This window comes from Pinus tabuliformis, chromosome X (assembly GCF_031772625.1).
Source record: "Pinus tabuliformis cultivar Carrire ecotype Pingquan chromosome X, CPIR1, whole genome shotgun sequence".
In the NCBI taxonomy this organism is placed as follows: Eukaryota; Viridiplantae; Streptophyta; class Pinopsida; order Pinales; family Pinaceae; genus Pinus; species Pinus tabuliformis.
Genome location: NC_142308.1, coordinates 880,075,586 through 880,097,427, shown reverse-complemented (window position 1 = coordinate 880,097,427; position 21,842 = coordinate 880,075,586). Strand labels below are relative to the sequence as shown.

Below are 21,842 nucleotides of genomic sequence, written 5' to 3'. Positions count from 1 at the left end.
AATTTGCTTTGCATATCACTATTTATTTAAGTTTAGAACATTACAGTGGTATCAAAGCACGATCTTGTTCCAGCTGTGGGAAATTAGCCAGAAGATCATGGAAGCTTTGGGTATGAGTGCACAGTGACGGGTGAAACTAGAGACAAACTCATGGCTCAAGGGAAATCCAGTATGAAAAAATTATGGGGTAGAATTCACCGGGACGATGAGAGGTTGGCCCAGTTGAGGAGGGTGACAGACCAAACCCATCCTCAACCTTACAACAAAGACGTTAGAGGTGAGCGGGTCGTGGGGGTGTAGCCATCTACATCGTGTGGGGAAAGTCGACCAGATTAGGGCACCAGATCTCCTAAAAAGGAGCAAACAAGACAAAGATGATTAGAGGGTGAGACTAGGGGGCACTTTTGTTGGTGGAGACCTGGCTTTAGATATCAAGAGCCTGAGGAGGAGATTGAGCATGATGCTAAGAGCCCGTAGGATGGTGAGGAGCACATCGATATACCCGGTGTGGCGCAGGAGTCACCTTTATTAGAGACCTCTTTGAAAGCCCCAGTTGACACCCTGGTGGAGAGGATAGAGCCTACTCGCAGAGAGCCATTTGTTGAGGGGGTGCCATCCCTGGACGAGATGCGAACAGTTGCTGAGGTATCTGGAGCCGTGACCGAGTTTACAAGAGATAGATGCCCACAACGGTTCCATCAGTTTCAGGCCGACCTTCTAGCATTAAAAAGGAAGGCCACATTAGTGCGAGAGGTGATTCTACAGCAGAACGAGGAGCTGGAGGGCATGAGAGCGGTTTGTGCCAAGTCCACAGCCAAATTGACTCACGTTGGGGAGCAGTTGGATTCCCTACTGGTGCAGCTAGAGTGCACGTTGGAGCGTGAGAGTAGCCCTCTTCGGGCATACATAGACCGGGGTTGGCAACACTGTTAGGTTACCTTGGCCCATTGGACAGAGGGAGATAGAGCTACCTAGTCAAATTGTATGTATTGACCAGGATAGCGAGATGAGACGACCTGAGTTGCACAGGGTGCAACACCCGCATGTTGGGGTTGTTCTATGTGTGGGAGTTCATGCATTCAATCCCTCTCTTGGGGTTGGGTGGCAAGAGATTCTGAGTTGGTACCCGGTGGAGTGGACTATGGAGATGGTAGTGGACCCAGGTGGAGCTCAGCAGGAGTTTCCAGGCACTGGGGATGCTGGAAGCCCCGACTGGCATTGGGATCCGGGAGGGACTACCTATCATTTCCCATGTATGCTGGTTGACTACAACCGGGATGGTGCAGTTGACCTAGCAGTTGAGCATGCACATTCGCTAGGGGAGTCTCGGTCAGCACCAGTGGCCGACCAGTTTATGGATAGACTCTTTTGGTTTTCTTGGTATGGCATTTGTACACGAGATCACTAGGTGATCAGCATACTCTGGTAGGAGTTTGTCGGAGGAGGTGGCATTGGCAGGCCACCAGACGGTGCCTTGCATGGAGCTGGGGGCTCTTCACTTTTGTGTGGGGCACAGAGGATGCAGAGGAGCGAAGCAGTGGTGGCATCACTGCTGACACATAAGGAGAGTCACTTCTCAGATCCCTCAGGGGGGATTTGGAGGGAAGATCCATTCATCGGCGGGGATAATGATGTGATGATGGAGGTGATGATACTGATCGGGTGTGGCCTAACACGTAGAGACATAGCTCTAGGCCATCTATCCAAGGATGTGTGGTAGCATCTAGCATTTAGTAGTGGTCTACAAGTGGCCATGGAGATGCATGGTGGTGTGTTGTAGTGTGTTGGGCTACGTTGCGAAGTGGGAGTGCCTCACATCGCAGTGAGTACATGCAGGGAGTGACAGGTGCAGTGACACAGGTAGGAAGCAAGATGGTACAGGATGGCATAGCTATAGCCGAGGGTATCCAGCAGTGTACAGGGGTAAGCCGCGGTGTACAGTGGCATGTCCAAGAGTACTAGGATGATCGGTGGTATGCAGAGGCGTATGGTGTTACACAACGAGGTCTTGGACTGTTGCCTCCAGGGACACCCATGGATGGAGATACCGGGCATACCTTTGGGTGTAGTTCACCCAAGATCGATGGGGACACAGATGAGCGATACTTGATGGTATCCGCGGGGACTCACACTCTTGACCCTCTTCTACGTCACTTACAGGAACAGGCGATCTAGTTGTTGTCCTTTGACACTCTGGGCATGAGTAGCAAGGAATGGGGAGCTCACCCAAGATATTTGGATGACACTTGGTGCAATAGAGGGGAGACTTCTCAGCAGGAGCATCGAGTCAATGCGTGAGCTGACAGCCACAGGTCAAGGGATGAGGTGATCACCAATAGGGATGGCATATCATTCATCATTGATCCTATACCTAGGGAGTTGCTCATAGGGGAGACATGTTTCACTCTTTCCACAATGCATGTTTGGACCATGCATGAGCAAAGGATACCATTTACCACTGAGATAGTTGTCCAGTATGTATCTGGGTTCCCAATATTGTATTGACACATTCTCCAGGGGGCGGGTAGCCGAACTAGTGGCGATTGTTGGCAGGAGAAGGATGGATTCGCATACACTGAGTCAATTGCACGTATGAGATACCCATCTATTGGTTACATTCATGGGGTAGCTATTTGGCACACGTGGTTTCCAGTGGTCATGAATACTACACAGTGGAAGGCACTGGACATTTTAGCATGCCTCAGATTAGTTCATGATGTATGGAGCCTATATGTGGGTGGCATGCAGGGACCAAAGATGAGGGCCAAAGGGATTCCATCAGTTGTCAAGGCTACGCCGCAATAGCTCTGCCTATGGGATGCAGGGATTCAGTTGATCAATAGATCACTCATGATGAGTGGAGTCGTGGCAGAGAGTGATATAGTTCGCTCTGGGGATGACACATGGGGGTTCACAGAGGGTTTCATCATATGGGGAGGCAGACATTCTCTATTGTTGCATAGGTTCGAAGTTAGATTTGGATGGGTAGGCCTCGGTGCCATGTAGATGCCCAGGCAGGATGTGTCTCGCCTCTTTCAGTATTCCACCGTCGAGTTCCAGGAGAGGAGGATATTGTTTGCGCACGATGGGGAGTATCACATAGTCAGAGTTGTGCAAGGCTAGCATGGTGGCACCACTCTCAGACTAGCAGGGAACTGAGGCGTCACAACTCTTCACAACTCAATAACCTTTAGGGATGAGCCGGCTACTGCAAGGGGAGATCATACATACCTTCCATTGGGCTTGAGCAAGTCACTAATGGAGCAATGGACTTTTGGTACTTGCATCGCACAGGATAGTGAGTGGAGCGAGGGGAGCTTCATGTTGGATAAGATGGCCTGGGATCCTGGTATTGAAGGATTCTTTCATATCAGGACAGTGTTGAGGTCAGGGACGATTCAGTGGCAAATCTGGGACCCTAGCACATGTTGCAGTGACAGTGGGGACCAACAATTAGAGAGGATGCTCGTTCAGGCATTGCTTGAGGACAAGCGATTTTTGGAGTGTTGGAAGAACTTGTCGGATGAGGATGCCACCTGGGAGGGTGAGCACATATTGGAGCACCCAACTTTGAGGTTACTTGAGGGCAAGCAACATTTGGGAGGGGAGGACTATCATGTCCCTTCTCAAACACATTTGTAACAGGGTGCTGCTACACAATTTTGCACAATTTTGGCTAAGGAAGAGAACCCATCATTTTCGACTTAGGGACTTAGGAGGCAATTCGACTTAATTTGGTTGTTAGTGGAATGTGGGGGCCACCCACATGGGAATTCGAATTGGCCCATTCGAATAACTTGGAGGGAAAGTAGAATAGGTGGACGTCGGTCCCACATGAGGCAAGGAAGGCCCAAGGAGTTATAAGGAGGGAGCAGCTCTCATTTTGGCATTCATTCATACATGTTGCAAACAAAATCACATGATTGTTCACTCTACTATTTTGCTGAGTCAACCGACTATTTAGCCACAAATCTCTCAAGCGGGATATTCAACCTCTACTTCGGGGTGCCATCTGTGCCCACCCTAGAAAGGCAGTTCTACAAGGATTTCAGGAGTTCTGGGGCAGTGGCAAGGCACCACCAACCAGTGCAGAGCGGGGAGTGCATATTTCTTGACAGCCAGAGAATACGTAGAGGGATATAGATGCCGTCAGAGATCAGATTTTTTGTTGGAGAGTTAGACAGTTGAGATAGCAGCAATAGACCAGCATTCTTGTTGAGTTTTACAGCCAGCATTCCAGTAGTTCGAATTTTGGGCTAGGGAACAGCGCAGAGGCCACTGAGCAGTTTTTTGTGGAGCTTAGGAGCAGGTGACTTAGGCCAAGAGCTCACCCAGGAAGTCAGGGATTGGATAGCAAGGGTAATTCCAGCACTTTGGGGGCATTTCTGGGAGGATTTACAGGCAGTTTCCAACAAGGCCGAGTTTTGCAGTTGTAGCTAAGGTTGGGCTCCAAGGGAGTCGAATTTCAGAAGTCTAAACCAGCCAAAATCATTTCTGGGTTTTTCTAGGTTTTTGACAAGGATCCCAAATATAAAGCTTCATAATTTTCTGAGCACCTAAGGTGGGGTTTCAAGCAGTATCTTTGCAGCAAACAGTGTAGAATTGTTGGGGATTGAATAGTGCCTTTGGGGGTCGATTTTGGAAAGTCCAAATCGGGCCAAACCATTTCAGGCTTTTTGTGGGTTTTGTCCAAGGAGTTTGTGGCTAAAGTTTCTTGCAGTCCCTTTCCAAGCAGTGCTGAAATTTTCTGGGTAGTGCAGAGCATTAGAGGAGAGTCTAAATGGAGTGAGTAAGGATTAGAGTGACAACCCTTACTCTGAGCGTTGTCACGATGCCTAGACACTTTGTGCGACAACACGCTCCATTGTTGCCCCTTGACCTAGTAGTTTCTCTATAGGACCCTTTTCTAGGACCCCTGCTAGTTTGAGGGGTAACATTTTTGCCATTGTTGTTGAGGACACGAGACGTGTGTTTTGTTCCCCATACGACATATTGACATATCATTATTGGTGACTCCATTGGAAGAACGAAGCCCTAGTTCTTCATTGAACTTCAAATTTAATGCTTGTAGGGTGAAGCAAGCATCTATCAAGGCATTTTAATTCACCCTAGCGACTCCATTTTAATCCTAATATGCAAAATCATGAAAAATGGACCATTGTCAAAAAGAGATTAATCTTGGTTCTACATTTGCAAAACTCAATGATCAAGACCTTCAAGAACTGCAAAAGAATGTGGACAAATATGTTGAGTTTTATGAAGATTTATTGGAGAACATGGATAAGGAATTCATGCTCAGGTTTCATAGGTCAACACAAAAGAAACTCTACATAATGATGTGTGCTATGAGAAGGATCCTAGTCGTCTCTGACTTGTAGTTTTCCCTCACATGAAGAAGGTTTATTGGAAATGGTAGGCCCTATTTTTTACACCAATGATGACACTAGCGAAGGCCTTGTTTTCCCATACCTTTCCCAAGATCCCGATAGCATAACTACATTACCCCTGAGCCCGCACCTTTCCCTTTCTCACATTAGCACCATCATTGATGATCCTTTTTCCCCTCCTAGGTATGATGTTGAGGAAGAACCATCCATTAGTTGTATCCCTCCTCCCCCCTCATACCCTCAGGATTCTGAATATGATCATCATGAGCAACCTGCTTGTTGTGTCTCCCCTTGTCATCGGTCTCCCTTTCCTCCCAGTCATGACCCTATGGTGGTCATAAAGCATAACATTAATGATCGGGACCATGATGGGGATGATATGCCTAAGGTTTCCATCCAACGAAGGTTTATGAGCTTAATTGTTGATATCTCTATATTTTGGTTGGAAGAAAGGATCTCATGGAATAGATTGCATCCCTTGGCTCCCTCTTTCCCTGTGATACTCCATGCGTGCTCACTTCATTTTCCTGCCTCCCGCACTTGTGACCTTCCATGTTGTCATTCCTACCCCTGCCTTTGGATCTATTGCGTGAGTGAGCATAAGGGCAGTTGCTTTCATATTAACTAGATGATATGTTGGTTACATTGGGTCTATGATTACACTTAGTATTTGGGTAATGTAACATGCATGTTAGGGTAGTATGCATTGCATGCTCATTTTCCCCATTAGAACTAACATCATATGATATTATCATGCTAGATTAGTTTCATTTAGATTAAAATTTCATTTTAACTTTCTTGTTGATTTTTACGGCCTAATCTTAAGCATGGGTGATCATAAGACACCACAAAAACATGTTGCCCCGTGTGCTTGGTCTTTAATATGTGAAGGTGACAGTCTATGGCAAGAAGAGATTGTTGGTTTTCTCATGACCTCCTATTCAAGTAGCTTTGCGCACTTTCCCAAGAGCTCATGTCCCAGTTGGAGCAAGACGTTACCCACCATCTATGGGTAGTATATACAAGAGATATTTTTTCTCCTAGATGGTACTCAGTCGACAGCTAGCAGCCCATTGCAACCACTAGAGAGCTCAATGTGCCATTATCTCTGCTACCTGAGCCAGCCATGTGGTCCCTTGCCCACTTGTTATGATCGTATGTTTGAAGATGGGCCTCCCGACCCCGAAGATATGAGCGTTGCCCTGTGTGATTGGTCTTTGATATGTGAAGATAACAAGTCTATGGCAAGAAGATATTGTTGGTTTTCTCATGACCTTCCGTTCAAGTAGCTTTGCGCACTTTCCCAAGAGCTCATGTCCTAGTTGGAGCAAGATGTTGCCCACCACCTATGGGTAGTGTATATAAGAGATATTTTTTCTCCTAGATGGTACTCAACCAACAGCCAGCAACCCATTACAACCACTACAGAGCTCAATGTGCCATTATCTCTGCTACCTGAGCCAGCCATGTGGTCCCTCGCCCAATTGTTATGATTGTATGTTTGAAGGTGGGCCTCTCGACCCTGAAGATATGACTTTTTATTGGTATAATTGAGTAATTTTCCTTACTTGTCATGGGCACTTTGGGGATGGATTGGTGGGGGGATTTGGTGGAAAGAGTGGGCTAGGTCTATACTCTTGTCTCCAATGCCCGATTTCATGGTTAGCCTTGTATCCTAGTCTTGTGGGATCTCCTTTACTGGCCCTTAGCTTCAAGGTTAGCACTATTTGGGAAATCCTGACTTTTGTTGCGTGGTCCCGCTCCCTGACACCACATACATTAACCCCTTCCACTCATTTTAGCCCCATTCATCTCTTTTCCCATCCGGTTCCACATGTGTCCACTAGGTCCACATAGGGTTAGCCTCCCCTTCCCCTTCTCCACACCTTGGGTCGCGCCTGGAAGAATGCCCCGAAGGTTGATGCAACTAAAAGAAAAGAAAAAACATAATTTGGTCACTCTCAACAGGAAATGTACCACGAAATGCAAAAAATGGCCAGGGCATACAAATTTAGCGCATGGGAAAAAGCCAAACATGAGCTCTACCCCTTATCCATGGTCATCACCCTAGTTCCTATGGACCCTAGATGAGCCCCCTCCATCATTAAGGAACCCATGATTGTCCCAACGCCTGGTGGGCAATGAACTGCCCCACCTTAAGGGGGTATCCACTGTTATATATTACACATCATGCTCTCATCCACTGGAGCCCCGAGCAGTTATGAAGAAAAATTAGTCAAAGGCAAAAGGTTTATGAAGAAGGGTGGAAAAACAAAAGTTGGGGTAACTCATGCACCACGATTTTCTCCCTCCTACACTCATATACCCAAGTGTGGGTTTCCCTTATTATAGTTACCCTTGTACCATGACATGTGATCTGAATGTTTCCCCTTATCACCACTCTGTTCCATTATTATATCATTTGCCACCTACCACTTGAGGGATGTACCATGGACATGTCAACCCCTTTAAAGGTTGAAATCACCTAATAGGGCTCTTGATTAACCCCCCATTGAGCTTGGAGACACTTATACATGCCAAAGCCCACTATGGAAGGGCATGCCACCATGAAGTGCCCCATTGATTCTATGACTTGTAAGCTCTTATACTTAATTATTCTAATGATTTGTTGTATTGGAGGGCAAGGGGACACATTGGAGCTTATGCAAGGTTGCAAGTGGGTGTCCATTTGGGGGCTTGGTCTCTTATACGGAGTCCTAGCCGGAGTCCTATCCCTCTAGAGGGCCACATTAGGACTTGTAGGGTGAGCGTTGAGAGCAATGGGCATCCACCATAGCAGAGAGTACTTCATGGATCCCCAGTGTTGACCCTGCCGCCTACACCTACCTACAAGTCAGTGAGAAAAGCCTTCAACCCCACAAGGTGTGGTTGGTGGCAGGGAACTCAGAGAAGGGGTTGTCACGTTGAATCCCTACTCTCTCCGTTTAAGTTATCTCCTAGGTTAGCTAAGGGGGGTGGTCCCTAATGAAAAGTTAAGTTAAAAAGATATGTGAGTTTCTAGGAGAATTGTTAGAGTTAAATAGATTATTTCTTTAAGATTTATAAGCAAAAACTGATATGAGCAATAACCATCATAAGATAAGCATGAAACACATAAACAATCAGTGTCTTCCAAGTATTTGCTCTTTAATAAATGAAATTGAATTTTGCTTAAAAAAAAAGTAGAATACTTCAAAAATTGAAAGCAAAGCAATCTTGAAATGGAGACAAAGATGACATGAAATAGTCAAAATGATAATCTACAATTAGTGTACAAGAACTAGATCAAGACATGCAAGTAAAACTCCATACTTGTCTAGTTAAAACAATGCTTTAGCTAGCAAATAAAATCCTTGAAAGCACAAGATATTGATCAAGAAAAATATTTAATTTAAATTTATGTGATCTTAATAAGCTAGAGGAAAGGAAACTCCCTCTTTCAAAATCGTTTGATGAGATCCTTGAGGCAAACCGATTGGGTCCTTCTATTCTTGATCTTGGGAGTTAGTTCGTCTATTGGAGAGCTACACCACGCCCAAGTAAATCCTTCAACCAAATCTAAAGATCTCTACATTTGGAAAAAGATGTCAACAATCATAAGGGATTAGATTATACAATGGACGAGAAGGCTAGACATTTCACCAAAAAATCTTCTAGTGCTCCTCTTCCTAGAGTATTTCTCTAACCCAAAAACCATACAAGATAGTTTGCATATGTTAATCCAGACAAGTGGCAAAATGATAACTAACATAATCCAACATACATGTAGAATGCAAAGCACAAAAATTGAAATAACATCACCTCAAGAAAGGGAAGGAGAACACCAACACAATAGTACCCCAAAGTCTCTTTTATTATATGAAAGATGAATACAAAATCCAGCAGAGTCTCTGCAAGCGCAACAGCTCCTTCTAAAGATACAAAGATGAGAGATAGCTCATTTAAATAGGCAAATGGGAGCCAATCCCAATGTGAGTGCAAGTGACAAGTGAAAGGGTGAGGATCCCAATGCTAGCAAGTCAAATTCCAAGTGGCTGAGTTACTTGATGAAAACTGATGTCAAGTGTTGAAGGTGGCTTTGAGTTACACCTTAATTGATCCTCAACTCAAATCTCTTGTACGTATGCTCCTGAGAAACATGTGTGAGAAGAGTGTAAGTAAGTGGGAGCAATATCCCATGAAATGTGCAGCCCAAAATTACCATGTTAAAGTCCCAAAATATTGTCTCTTCATTACTTGCATTGAACTTAGAAATCAGGCCTGCGTATAATTGAGGGAGAGGAGCAGCATACAAATCTTGCTTTTGTTGAGTGTGACATGTGTGAAGATAAGGGGGACAAGTCTCCTTTATAACTCCTGTAAATTCCCTGTCAAACTGCCAGCAAACTATCCTCCGTGTATTCTCTAAAATCTGAACTGTAGTGGACTGCCTCTTAATTTGCTGCGTACAGGTTGAGGATGAGTACCAGCATGGACTGTGGTGATGACTGGGTGGAAGCTCCCAAACATGCGCAGCGTACAGGTGATTGTGTTTGGGTGAGTGGGGACAAGCCTCCACTAATTTCTCCATCGAATCTTTCAACTATCCCTTTGCCATACGCTAATTTTTGCCTTGTTGTAGCATATATCCGAGTTGACAATTCTTTGACTAGCCAACGTGGAGTTCATTTGGCATGTGCGTATTATCCCTTTGATAAAAGCTTGATAAATGTTAACCATATGTTGAGACAAAAGTGGAGGGTGAAGTGGGTCCCCTCTCCACTCATTTACTTTCCACCTTAGACATTTATAACATTTGATTTTGAATTAAATCAAAGTTTGAACTTTTACCCATACATATGCCTCATGAGCTCAACATGGAAACTTTTGACTTGCTTTGACTTTGTAATTGAGTCTTGCTTGGTGGGCCCCACATCACTTTGAGTCGCTACAAAATTTCCATGTCAAAATTTGACTTATTTTGACTTTGGAAAAATTTCTAAATTTTTCCAATTATTGAATATTTTTGAAAATTTTCCTCATTTTTGCCACTGTCATAAGGAAAATCGGCTTTTGAGGGACTATAACTCATTTTTTGACCCTCAAAGCGAGTCCTAGAATAATGTTGGGTCTCTGAAGATGAATTTCAAGTAGTCACACGCCCCAGAAATTTCCTAAGGCCACTTATTTACATCATTACATAGAAAATAATTAAAAAATCTCGTTTTGCAGGAAATTTTTAATTATTAAAAGATCCTGCTTAGACCTAGCCAAATTCCACAAAAAAAATTGTGTGATCTAGTATGGTAATATACATCGACTCTAAACACTAAGATGTGTTAGGGGCTCAACCTTCAAACCATCACCCCGGCTTTGGGGTAAAAAATGAGTGAAAAAACCCAGAAAATTATCCGCCTCTGAAAAAGAAGCGATAATTAACCAAATAAAAAAAACGTTCCAAGGTGTACTCATTTGCTGATCAAGTCCCAACGTCCTAGGCCTGTTATGGACTCAAAAACTCATCATTACTAGCATCACTTATTACAATTCCCCGCAGGGTGTGGAATCTGGATTCTGGGCACAAGAAAGATGATGAGAAGATAGAAGTAGAGTTAAAAAACTATGTTCACTGATGATATCTGATGGTACAAGTGTCCTCTGGATCATCCCTGGGCATGGAGTCTTCATATAATCATCAGGTGCCACTTCAGTGGTCAACACCCAAAATCACTCATTGACTACTTGTGCTACACCGTTTTGGATGAGGATGATGCACTTGGTTCACCATGCCCAACTAGCTCCACACTTCCATCATACACTTTGCAGATGATCTAGGGTCCAGATGAGCACCACATGTTGATTTGGGGTATCATCAGATGTGCTCTAGCCATGAAAATTGGTGGAGAGGCTAAAGAACATGAGATCTCCAAGACCCAGAAATTGTTTGGGAAAATTCTACCCGGTTTGGGAAATATTAAAATAATTAATATTTTTAATGGATTTCCTAAGTCTAAACTTAGGAAAAATAAAATATTAATGGGTATTAATATAAAACTGGGTTAGAAGGCTCCAAGAGTCATGGGTCAAGCCAAATCTAATCTTAGCCGTTGATTAGAAATTTAATCTCGGTCGTTGAAGGACCAACAGAAAAAGTATAAGAAGAGGCTTGAGGGTCAGTTGGAAAACACACTGAGGGAGACTAGTCAGTTCGATTTCTGGAGCAGGGTTAGCTCAGAAATTCGAACTAGTGGTCTAGAGAGCAGCAAGAGGCAGATAGTACAAAACAAACAATCGAGAACAACACCAGAAGACCAGCGCAGAGGTTGGAGACGCAGACGCAAAGCCTCTCAAGCAAACGTAGAGGCAATAGACTGCACAATCACTGGAGGGCCTGTGTGGGGTGACGCAGAGAGGCCCAGTGCTAACGCAGGGAGGCAGGAGCTGACACAAAGGGTCTGGGAGCTGCGCAGAGGCCATCAAGCCTAATACTGAGAGTGGGAGAAGTGTTGGAGAATTTTTCTTTGTTGGGTAAGCCAGTTTGGCACCCAGTTGTATTGAAGAATTGCTGAATAATAAAATCCTCCTCTGTTGCACCGGTTTTCCCACATTGGGTTTTTTCGGGGACAATTGTCCAAAATATCTATGTTCATGTGTTGATTCTTGTGCATGTGTTTGTTTTTGTATTATGGTATGATATCTGCAGCAGAATTTATTTTAATGTTTACTCAAGGGTTTTCGTAAATAACTTGTTGGGAAATAAGTAGGTAAAATAAATTAGTTGTTGCAGTGATAGAATTTTCACACCACAGAGAGCTTATGACATCATCATAGCCCTTACAAATGGTTTGCAAGCATTTTTGACCTACTTGGAGACTCATGAGGATGTCATTGTGCCCCACGGCCACTTGGGGGCACCACAAGGATTTGCTTGGAAACAAGGGGCCAACCCCTTGTCCACTATATTTGAGGTCCATTCTCACATCATGGCACATTCTGGACTTCATTAGACCTCCTCAAAGGCCCAACGACTCACTTATTGATCATTCAACCCTCTTGAGAGGCTTATTAGTATGTTATTCAGCTATCTTGGTGGGCTTGTCACCAAGGAATGTTAGTTTTGCATATTATTTTATTATTTGGGGCTCAAATAGACCTAATTAGGCAAATCATACTCATTAGTGATAGTATAAATAGAAGTGAGGTGATTCATTCTAACCACCATCACTTGGATTGGATTAGTATCTCTTTTGAGATTTTCGCACTTTTTGCTAGGATGACTTTTTAGAGCATTTCTTGACACACTATGATGTTTGGATCTCTCTATTGTCTTAGGAGTATACTCTCTCTCATGTAAGTCGAAATTTTGATCTTATTCTTGTTATCTTACTGGTTAACTGCATGTATGTTGTTATCTTTATTCTTGTATGGGTTAAATGTAATGCAAAATTCTTTTGGGACCTTGAATAAGTGATCAAATGCATGCATTGACCTTCAAGGGATTGGGCGAATGTTCCTAGAGGCGCCTATTAGATTAAAGACCTCGAAACTTTGTCTCCTTCGCAAATTTGAAGTATAAATCTCTATTGATCTAGTTGATTCCCTTGGAAAGGCTAGCACAGATCAATTAGGGCTCCTTAGCTCAAGAAAATTCATGATATATATGTATCTTGACTCCATTAAGCCCAAGCGATAAGGCACTGATCCTCGTATCCCTTTGGTGGTCAAATTTACTTCTCTTTCCTTCACTTTTCCAATTTCTAGGCCCAAACCTAGAAGGTCACCTAGGACACCAAACGAATCTCTTTGTAGCCATCCAGACACCTTGAAATTTGGTCCACTAATGCATTGTAGTTTTCTCAAGGGGTCCTCCAAATTTCAAGCAATTCCGATAGTGGAATCCAAAGATATAGCAAGCCCTAGCTTTGTGACCATCTCTTGCCCTAGGCTGATTTGTGTTAGTGTCCTCACTTGGGTCATTGCATTTGTATTTCAAAATAAAGTTAGTCCTATTATCCTCCCCAATTAAGTCAAGCCCCTCTTTGAGAAATCAACTCCATACCCTTGACCTAGTTCGGGTCCACTTGGTTTTTGTGGTCCCGCAGTTTTACAACTCTAATTTCATAAAGATCACATAAAGGCCAATTCTCCATAAGGATTCTCGGGTCTAGGAGACCTTTTGGCAAGATATACTCCCAAACCCTAGCCTCAAGAATCATCCTAGCCTTTCCTAGAGAGCCTATCACCTTGCTTTACAAGCAAGAAAACCAGATTATTGAGTCTCTCCTATGAATGGGCCTTAGGAATCACCCTGTTGAAAAAAGTGTAACTCGGTTCGGTCTTCATAATGACACATTCCAATGTAAATGATGTAAATTGTATCTAGCAAAATATTTTGTAAATTTGAGTCACGGGTTTCATGCTCAAAATTGTGTAGTAGCTCCCATTGTGAACTCTAGGCTAGGTGATAGGTTTGTGACATTGATGTAAATATTACACTTGTAAATTGTATGTAAAAAGATGAGTTTGTGTCTCCAAGATCAAGGGCAAAACCATGTTAAATGTCTCCTCCAAATGCAAGGCTAAAGGACCAGCAATTCGGCATCAAGAAGACTTCCAAAGTGATAATACAAGTCGGCTTCAAGACAGAATTATAGATCGGCTCATAGGTCGGCTTAAAGGCAGCACTAGAAGGCTATATATAGAGCCTACCTCCCTCCCATTCGAACGCAGATCTCACTCTGTCTAATTCGGTCAAGGATAAGAGTGAAGGAGTGCGAAGAAGTCTGCATTCTCTAGTGAAGAGAAGAGGAACAGCTCGGTCACTTTCTAGGCCTGTTTTGGGTACTCTCTGCCACACGTGCGAAGGAGAAACAGTCCTCTTTTAGGGCTGCATCACAGTCCAAGTATATCACCTCTAAAGGGTTCGGTTTTGGTCTCAAAAGTTCGATTTTTCTGCCTAGATAGAAGCTCCAAGTGCTGCGAAGGGATAGGAGGCTAGGAGAGCCCTAGATCCACTCACACATGCGAAGAAGGAGCCATTTTCAGGTCTGCAACTAGGGCAGAAGTGACAGTCATCATCAAGAAGGTAATTCATCTTGTTTGTGTCAAAATTTGAAGCATAGACATCACTCATTTTGTCCTCAAGGGAAGCAAGTTCGTAAGGAAGGCTAGAAGGGACATATTCTTGTCCACACATGCCCAAGTAAACACAGTATTGCAGGTCTGATTTAGGCCAGCAAGACAGGCCTGATCTAGAGGGCAAATCACCCTTGTTTAAGGGCTCATTGTTGGGTGAAAAAGTTATCTAGTAAGTGACCTTAATGCAAGTGAAACTTGGAGCAAAGAAGAAGGAATAAAGGAGCTGATCCTAGCACCTATAGTAGCTGATCTAATTCACTGTACAGCAGTAAGAGAACAGCAGCAGCTAAAGGTACTTGCCTTGATCTTGGAGACACAATTGTAGGAATTTACAGGGTAAGTTCCTTAGATAGAACACCAAAGGACACTGCTCACAAACAGATCACAGATAAGTGCACCAGTGTTTTTGACGTGATTAAACCCTCAAAGAGGAAAACAGTCCACGCCCTGAGCCAATGCGGCCATTTCAGGCAATTTATTAATGTAAAAGAAAGAAAATTTACATAAGCTTCTCTCATGACCGGTCACCTTACAAATGACCCTTGATGCTCTTTAAATAGAGATCATGGACCAATCGGGTGTTAAGCCACGGATGAAGTGTCGGTAATACCGAGGAGAGAATGAACCGTAGGATCACTTCATGTCTAGAACATATCGTGACCATCGGATTGTAAGTTACAAAAGTACATAGTAAAGAAACCAAGGTTGCACGAAACGGGGAAACGGGTACGAGTTTCCGAAACGGGAAGCGATACGAAACAGGACCTCCCCAAATTTTGGAAACGGGGAAACGCGAATATATATATATATATATATATATATATATATATATATATTAGGACATTTAAAAAATATGTGCAATCATAAAGCATATATGATACATTCTAATTTATTACGTTATGATAAAATTGTCAATTGTCAATGCATAAACTATAAATATCTAAATTTACATCACATTTACTCATGAATAATCACATAATGAAAATAGAAATATCCAAAATCAGCCACGAGAAATTTCTAATTTTTTGCCTCGTGCTTGATTGGGAGTCTCCTCCTACATAGTCGAATGACCTTAGTGCTCTTGATTAAATACAAGTTTCATACCCTAGTACCCTACATTCTCTTGATTATTGGGAGTCTCCCCTGCATAGAGGGCTTTGTTCTCTCGATTAAATACAAGTTCCATACCCTAGTACATGATAAAATCCAATGGAAACATTGCAATACCCCCAATCCTGAAATCCTGAAAAACAGATAAGTCTGCTGGATTTTGAGTGAGATCTAAAATTCTACTTTCTCCATATGAAATCCAATGAGGGCGAAACCACTCTCAAACATCCTGAGTCATTTCATGGTAATGTTAAAAATTTAAGTAAAAGGATGAAAATGAAAAATAAAGGAGAATATCACTTTTACTTTAAGAATTTAACATTACCATGAACTGCATATCAACACTAAGGCAAAAGTTCACTTTATAACTTCAGACAGGCATCTGGAAGCAACTAGAAGTCACTAGGCTAACGTAAGAATAGATTAGAAAACAATTAAAAAAAACACAAGTAAATGCTGAAACGTGGGTCATACAGCCCTGAAACGCGTTTCAGGCTGTACTGGCCACGTTTCAGAAACTGAAACGTGGCTGTACGACCTCAAATGCGTTTCAGGGCCATACCAAACGCGTTTCAGCGTTTCGTACTCGTTTCCGTACAAAAACGCCCTCCTACCCCACGTTTCCTGCAACATAGAAAGAAACACACTTTACCTAACTCTCCATTAGACCAAGTCATACTTAACTATTTCCTATGTGTCGGAATATCCTAACAACAATAGTCAAAGGATCTTTGTCTAGGTCTTGTAAATTCTGTCAAGTGAAGATTCTATAAGAAGATTTTCCGTGGGGTTTCCTCTCAATGTCTTGGAGAGGTTTTTCCCTGGTTGCTGCCTATATCTCGTGTTATTGTTCTTTTGTTTATTGCTCATGGTAGCTGGTTGATGAAGTTAATGAACACACACATAAGGAAGAAATTGTTTGTATAAATAAAAAATTTAAAAGGACTTCACAACTAGTTACCTAGATTGAGAAATCATCAACATATCAAAGCCCTAGATTTTTCAACATGGTATCAGAGCGAATGGTAGCACATCAAGGAAGGGCTGACAAAGAACATTAAAGAAGAGGCAAAACAGTTGAAGTTAAAGGCAAAACAAGATCTAGATCTACATCCCAAAACCCTAGATCTATCAAAGGGAAGGCAAGATCTACTATTCTAAAGCGCAGATCTATAAGAGGAAGGCAACAAGCATCCTCACACTCTAGTTGAAGAGCAGATCCTCAAGGATAAGATATCAAGTTCCCTCACATTCAAGTTGAAGGACAAACATACAAGCTTCCTCAAGGCACATACAAGCTTCCTCAAGGCAGCCATCCAAAGACAAGCTTCAAGGATCATCATATCAAGTATCTTATTTTATGAGAAAAACTAATCTTGAAAGGATGTCCTCTTGCAAGGAAAGCAATAAGTTAGTTGGGGTTGCCAACTTCTTTGCTTGTAAGAAGAGAACTGACATCAACTTAAAAGAACAAGAAGTTATGGAACATGTGCAAAAGAAAATTTATGTTCCTACTGATAGTCAAGAATTGGCCAAGTACAACAAGAATGAAATAAGAGCTCAAAAGATTCTCATAGAATCTATCAAAGACTCTTTGATTCCGTATGTGGCCAAACGTGAAACGGCCAAGGAAATCTATGACAAATTGATAGAACTATTCTCCGTCAACACTGCGGGAGAAGGGATCTCTTTAAGAAATAAGTTGTACAAGATGAAAATCAATAAATAAGAAGGTATAGCTCTGTTCTTTATGAGGGTTTCTGAAATAAGATATCAGTTGCAGGATCGTGGTGAAATCATGTCTGATCAAGAAATGACTACTATAGTGCTGAATGCACTGCCTGAGGACTGGGGAAACTTTACAGCCAACATATGGGCTAGAAAGGGGGCATCCTCACTCAATGATTTGTGGTCGATATGCAAAGTGGAAGAAGATAGATTGAAGGCCAAGGAAGACATTGCAGTTGGACCCAAGGAGCAAGCATTTGCTGCCAGGTTCAAGAGAAAAAGGAATTTCGAAAATTTTGAAAGGTTTGGTCACCAGCGACGCCCCAAGAAAGACATGTCAAGGATTCAATGCTTTGAATGTCATGAGTATGGACATTACCTAAGAGATTGTCCTAAACGAAAGAAGAATGGCAAGAGGAAACATGAAGCAGCACATGTCACCTAGGAAATACAAAACAACGAAAAGAAGCCGAAGAAGGAGGAGCCACAGGATCTTTACTATGATTGAAAGCTCACCTCCTACTTTCTTACATATATCTTTAGTTACATGATAGATTGCATAAGCATTTTGTGACATGTTGAAATTCATGGACATTCTTATGTAGTATTAGGTAGTAGTTCTTTAAAGGATGTATTGCTTGACTATGTACATTGTATTTTGTACCATTCATAGAGAAACACTTGATGTATGAGGATATGTTGAATCCTCTAAAAGAACTGTTAAAGTTATGATACAAGTGTGTTGTATAGGAATTTCTTTATGAAAGGATTCTAGAAGAGAATGAAGTGCAAGTTGTAGAGAACCTTAAGATGAGAACACTTTGGCTCTCTGAATCTCTGAAGGGTTTCACAGGCAAATATTCTCTTTAAGGAATCCAGGTTTATGAAATTCAGAATAATGGTACTAAGAGAAGTTGCAAGAGTCAAATCAACTCCATTGCAGGTCAAAGATCCTTCAAGAAGTCTGCTGCAAGAATCATGGTGTGATTCTAGACTGATGAGGTATGTATGTTATTATATTTTGAGATATCATGTCATTTCATTTTGGTATAGAAGTTCTCTTTCTCTAGATTGTGCAGGTGAACATATGACCTCATGTGGAATATGAGGTCGAGCTCTGATAATAAAGAGAAACAAATAGATCCAAGAAAATACAAAAATCTTAAGGATTCAATATCTGACAAAGATGTAATCTCCCATTGAAAGGCATGAAGAACTATGAAGAAAGAAGAAGACCCTTTGACACTAGAACAAGCCTTGGAGATAGAAGCATGCGGGATATTGGTACAAGGTGTCACTAGAAAAGGCCATCACCAAAAGGTAATATGTGATTTGCTTTGATTTCTGATTTCTTGGAGAAAGTCTAGACATGGCCTTGGAAAGAAGAGAGATGGCCCTCTGAAGGAAGCTCCAGATACAAAGCCAAGAAGGATACTTTCTGGGAAAGAAGGAATGACATGATGAAGGAAAGTGATGGATGGCTAGACCCTACATATGAAGAAATTGATGATATCGATGTCTTGGATCGTCAGGCAACTAGAAGACCCTATAAAGTGTTGACGACAGAGTCCCTGTGTGAGAGGGATCTTTGGAAGGTTCCTATGAGGAAAGGAACTTGAGCAGGTTTCTAAGGAAAAAAAAAAAAACTTGGAACTCATCCCTGGTTAAGAGGGAGAGTTAGACACGACATTCTTGTCTTCAGTTTGGAAGAAAGAATGCAGGATTGTGTAATCATCTGGCACCCAACACTCTTTGAGGATGTGGTAGGGCATCCAAGACAAGAGTGAGCAAGAGGATCGATATTCTTGAGGGTTGGGAACCCAAGATGAGAATAGTCCTAGTAGAGCATACTCAGAGAACACCCGGGTGGTTATGACCCTACGAGAGACAATGATGATGTGTGTCTATCAGTCATTGGTCTCGCCAACATTGTGCTTTGATCTAAGTGAGAGATAGAGTTGTTAGGCAAGGCCTTTCTATATGAAAACAATGTTGGTTGAAATGATGTTATAACAGATGGATTGTAAATCCGATCTTCTTATGAGAATTCTTCTGTGAACTTGAAAATTGTCCAAGTAACATGTATGTATGAATACCTCCCTAGTTAAGAGGGAGTGTTGAAGAAAGTGTAACTAGGTTCGGTCTTCATAATGACACATTCCAATGTAAATGATGTAAATTGTATCTAGCAAAATATTTTGTAAATTTGAGTCATGGGTTTCATGCTCAAAATTGTGTAGTAGCTCCCATTGTGAGCTCTAGGCTAGGTGATAGGTTTGTGTCATTGATGTAAATATTACAATTGTAAATTGTATGTAAAAAGATGAGTTTATGTCTCCAAGATCAAGGGAAAAACCATGTTAAATGTCTCCTCCAAATGCAAGGCTAAATGACCAGCAATTCGGCATCAAGAAGACTTCCAAAGTGATAATACAAGTCGGCTTCAAGATAGAATTATAGGTCGGCTTAAAGGCAGCACTAGAAGGCTATATATAGAGCCTAACTCCCTCCCATTTGAACGCACATCTCACTCTATCTAATTCGGTCAAGGATAATAGCAAAGGAGTGCGAAGAAGTCTGTGTTCTCTAGCGAAGAAGAGGAACAACTCAGTCACTTTCTAGGCCTATTTTGGGTACTCTCTACCACACGTGCGAAGGAGAAACAATCCTCTTTTAGGGCTGCATCACAGTCCAAGTATATCACCTCTAAAGGGTTCGATTTTGGTCTCAAAAGTTCGATTTTTCTGCCTAGATAGAAGCTCCAAGCCCTACGAAGGGATAGGAGGCTAGTGTTGATTTGGGGTAGCATGGGATGTGCTCTAGCCACGAAAATTGGTGGAGAGGCTAAGGCACATGAGACCTCCAATACCCATAAATGGTTTGGGCAGATTCTAGATAGTTTGGGAGATAGTAAAATAATTAATATTTTTACTGGAGTCCCTAAGTCTAAACTTAGGGAAAACAAAATATTTTTTTTAAATCTAGGATAATCGGTAGGGAAAACAAAATATTAATGTGAATTAATATAAAACTGTGTTAGAAAGGTCCAAGAGTCATGGATCAAGCCAGAGTTAATCTTAGCCGTTGATTAGGGACTTAATCTCGGTTGTTGAATTGTCAACGAGAAAGGTATAAAAGGAGGCTTGAGGGCACTGGTGCCAGGATTGCGCAGAGCCTAGAAGCTCTAACCTTCAGTTTGTTGGGGCTTAGGAGGTTGTGCGTAAGTTCTAGAGTGAAGCTGGTGGGGTACTATAGTCAAAACAATACCTAACAGGGCAAGACCAAGGAGGAGGGAGTTGCTACTGAGGATTTCTAGCCAAGAAATCTGGATCAGTGGTGCAGCTGCACTAAGGATCGGAGTGGGGGCTAGAAGGGAAATCAAGGCTCAAAGGGAGTCACACCAAGAACTTCCAGAAGGGAAGTAGAGGAGCAGCGAGATGGCAATGAACGGGGTAAGAGACCAGGACAGACTGTACAAAGCCTCAAACTTCGTAGTCTAGAAGGCCAGAATCTTATCCGTTCTAGACAGAAATAGTATCAAGCACTTCGCCTTGAGGAAAATAGTTGTCCCAGTTGACCCGGCTGATAACGATAAGTACGAAGATGTAATGGTGAGGGCCAAGAGCATCATCCTTGACGGGGTCAAGGACCATGTAGTACCACACATTTCCGAGAATAATACGGTAAATGAGATGTGGGAGGCCCTAAAAAAGTTGTATCAGCATACTTTCGTGCAGAGGAAGATGCTACTAGAAAATCAATTGCGGTCATACCAGATGCAGAAGGGAGAACAAATTGACACCTTCCTCGGTCGATTGAAGGAGATCCAGGATCAGCTGACTTCCATAGGGGCCACGCCAGATCAAGAATTGATGGTGAGAACAGCCCTGAATGTAGTCTCAAAAGACTGGGAGATGTTTGTCCAGAGCATACTGGGTAGGACGACCGTTCCAGATTGGGAGGAAATGTGGGCAACTCTTCGCCAAGAAGAAATCAAAAGGCTAAGCAAGGCGAGAAGCAGCGGCAAGGGGATCAGAATCAAGAAGGAGGAAGAGAAGGATGTTGCCCTAGCATCTGAGGGAAAGCAGGAGAAACGGAAGAAGAAGGACCTCTCCAAGGTCAAATGCTTCAATTGTGGGGAACTGGGTCACTACATGAGCCAGTGTCTGAGGAAGAAGAGCAAAGGAGAGGCTTTTCAGACCAAGGTTGCGCCAGCAAGGGCGGAGAAGGAAGTGGAGACAGATGATCACTATACCATGAGTGCTCACACGCCACTTGAGCGGAAGTGGGGAGACATCGAGCTGTAGTCAGACGGACTACAGGCGATGAGGGCAGGATCCTCAAGGTACCCAACCTCTTGGATTATACCTTGCTATGGGAGCCCCGAAGAGGAGTAGCAGGACTGGCAGTAGAGACGGATGCGAATGAAGTGAGGGAGCTACAATGCAGGAGTCCCAGGACAGCGTGAGGCAGCAGTGCGAGATGCACAGAGTTGTGGCA

General features: G+C 42.7%; 1 protein-coding gene across 1 annotated transcript in view; it reads right to left on the bottom strand.

The window, feature by feature from the left end:
• LOC149142516 (uncharacterized) overlaps positions 1 to 21,842 on the bottom strand; it is a 239,090-nt gene that overhangs the window by 13,617 nt on the left and 203,631 nt on the right. The gene's annotated exons all lie outside the window — the stretch shown is intronic.